This window comes from Phascolarctos cinereus, unplaced genomic scaffold, assembly GCF_003287225.1.
Source record: "Phascolarctos cinereus isolate Bilbo 61053 unplaced genomic scaffold, phaCin_HiC Scaffold_4;HRSCAF=312, whole genome shotgun sequence".
Lineage (NCBI taxonomy): Eukaryota > Metazoa > Chordata > Mammalia > Diprotodontia > Phascolarctidae > Phascolarctos > Phascolarctos cinereus.
The window spans coordinates 237,390,788-237,394,027 of NW_027555847.1; the positions used below are offsets into that span (position 1 = coordinate 237,390,788).

General features: G+C 37.1%; 1 non-coding gene across 1 annotated transcript; it reads left to right on the forward strand.

The window, feature by feature from the left end:
* The first annotated feature begins 2,778 nt into the window (after positions 1-2,778).
* Positions 2,779-2,885, forward strand: LOC144457398 (U6 spliceosomal RNA). The gene has a single exon (XR_013486701.1). It is a non-coding gene; the product is annotated as a U6 spliceosomal RNA (small nuclear RNA).
* The last annotated feature ends 355 nt before the right edge of the window (positions 2,886-3,240 follow it).

A 3,240-nucleotide genomic window follows, 5' to 3' on the forward strand; every position in this document is an offset into this window, starting at 1 on the left:
AAGAACATACACTAATCAAAAGCAATTAAAATAGGTTAGATTTTATTTATAGGAAACTGGCTTTAAAAGTAATACATTAATCCATAGTTATGAGCAAATCTTAAGAGAAATTTAAAAGTAAGTCTATTATCCTGGGTGGAGGAAGAGAGAGGGGAGAAGAAATCATGTCACCTCCTTTCTATTTTCTTAAAGAGAAATAGTTTAGCCACATCCATCTGGGTCCTCAGTGACATCAGTCTCTAATCTTTGATCCAGCCTTCATCTGTCTCCTCTCTTTCATTTGCTCAACTTGCCTTGTTTCATCCTTTCAAATGGATAAGAAAATGAAAATGAAACTTATGATGCCACTGGGCACTCCTTTCAGAGCTCTTGATAGTCTTGGTCCCTCCCAAAACAGGAAGAAACAACATTGAACTACATTTCCCATAAGCTCTCACAGCTCATTCCTAAAGAACTTCTGCCTGCAGAGATCAATCTTCTGCAGGCCTTTTGAAAGGTAGCATACTATTCATAGAAATAACACTGGACTGCATTTCCCATAGACTTGTGCAGTTAGTTCTGAAGACATCTGTCTGCAGAGATCTATTTCTAATAGACCATTAAATATTTTATTGTATATTATTTCACTACAACCAAAAGTTAAACTCAGAAGATAGTAATTTCATAATAATTCCACAAACACAAGTAGGATTTCTGGTAAAATAGTGGCAAAGACTTCAAGAATAGATAAAAGAAGTAAAGTAATAAACAAAAAATGAAAATAGAGCTTTTGAGGCACAATAATAGTTTTGGTGTCTTATTTTTGTTTACTCAATTTTCCAGGCTTTTTAAACTGGAATTTTATGTTAGAGTTAGGTCCTATACATTCCCGGAAGGAATATTGGGTCTTCATGCATTCCTATTTGTGTTATTTGAGATCTTTCATGGCTTTCAGTTGGTTTTGAATGCTATGTTATTCAAGGATCTGCAGATCAAGGCAGGGAGTTTCAAATTTTTAGCACATCCTAAACAATCTGATCTATAGAATGGTCTAATCTACAGAATAACCCTTCTGCTCTGAGCTTTGAAGGTTTCCAACTCTATTTTTTGTCTAGACATCACAACTGATGGATTGTGCATCATTGCAGCCCCAGTAGACAGTTCCTGGCTCAGACTTTATCAGCAAGTTGAAAAGCTGTATGGGTTTAGAGTGACAGAATTGCAGTTTATGTCTCTGGTCTGCCCTTCCAACCCTGATTATTCAGCTGCAGGTTCTAGCCCAGGTCTGTGAATTTTAATTCACAATCTTGCTCTGTGATTAGAATGTGGTCAGAATGATAGCGCTTATAAGTTTGTCCCTGATCCAAATTCCTTGACTTGGGGCTTTAGTCCCCAGTCTAGATCTACGGTTTTAATCTGTGATCCTGCTCTGGTTGCTGTCCTTTTGCCATTACTACTCCCTAACCTATATAGAGTCAGAGGCCCCAGACTAGTCATTTTGCTAGAAAGCTCTGCATTGTACCTTCTTTGCTGGATCCCCTTTCTAGCACCTGCATGTCTCTGGCTCTATCTTTGTGCTGAAATGGGCTGGAAGAAATGCCCCATTGTGGTTACTTCTACCTCTCAATAACCACTCTAGTGATCTTTTTTCAATCTTTGTTGGAGTAGTTGTGTGGGTATTGTACAGCTTCCTCTTACTCTATCATATTTGCCAATCTCCATTTCTTTTTTTTTTTAATGTTTATTATAATACCAGTTAAATCTCAAGGGAATAACAAATCATATAGGTCCTGGAGTTCCCTGACTGGAATTTGCTTAAACAGACTTGTCCCCTTCATAGACTCATATAAAGAAGATATATATATATATATATATATATATATATATATATATATATTTTTAAGAGACTTGTAGCCACATCTGTTGTGATTATGAGAGTGGTTATTCCTATAATAGGTGGAGTGGTTCAGCTGATAAGATAAATCCAGAGACACACAAGGAAAGGGGGTAAGAGACAAATAATGGATTCATTCTTGCCAGAATGTCTGCAACAGCATACAGCTATTTTCCAACTTGAAAGAAACCTATGTGCATAGTCTGAGGATAGACTACTAATTAAGCATGCCAATCCTCACACAACAGTTAAAAGAGGCGATAAGCTAGATTTCCTTTTTACAAGATCCCAAACTCTTGCTGGCGCAAAACAGAAAAGTTCTTGAGTCAGCCAGACTTAGAACATAAACAGAATAATGGGAGCTAAGGTTTTTACTTATGTGAAAAGCATAAACAAACAGAAGAAATTCAAGCCTCTCTGTGTTCAAGACATCTGACCTCTGGTACCAAATTGTAGCAGTGAGAAAACCCATATAATTACAAATTAGAACACATCAGTAAGATAAAAAAAGTGTATTTAGGACAGCGTCATACACATAGGAAGGGAGAAGAAAGAGAAGTTCACAGTATGGGCCAAATAAGCTTCTTTGTATGTATCATTTCCCACAGGGAGTTAACACATAAAGATAACACATAGCAGTGTTAGCTTCACTCTCAGAAAGTCACTGGCCTTGGGGAAAATGGTTATATTTCAGGGAGACAATACAGAGATTTTTAATCTGCTAATCTGATGTTGGCTCCAAGGACCTAAGACAGTTATTTATTTATTTTTTGATAGACTGATACAGTACAAAAGAACTATGGTAAAAGAAGGTAAAACATAGGATTAGTTGTGACTGCACACTTACATTGAAATGGAAACTTATTCTAAAAAACACATTATTAATGTCAAGAAAGAGAACTATAGTGCTTGCTTCAGCAGCACACATACTAAAATTGGAATGATACAGAGACCATTAGCATGGCCCCTGCGCAAGGATGACTCGCAAATTTGTGAAGTGTTCCATATTTTTTATGACAATGAGTTTGGTTATAGCAACCATGTAATGGACTTCATGGCCTACATGGCCTCCAAGAAGTAAAGTGGAAAGCCATGGACCTTCATCCCCAGCCAAAAAAGGAGTTCCACTACTGGGGAACCTACATTCTTAACCTACGTTCCTCTACTGGGGATCCCATATCCCATTCACATCCTTGTCCCAAAGCATCCCTGTAGTTGGGAGAAGCCTAGAGTCCTATATTGTGTACCATCAATAAAGTCACTACATTCAGTGCAAAAAAATAATAACAAAGAGAATTATACAGTGACCTTTCTTTTCTATTGTCACAGTGTTATGCATTAAGAAAAGCCCAAAAGATAAACTCAGA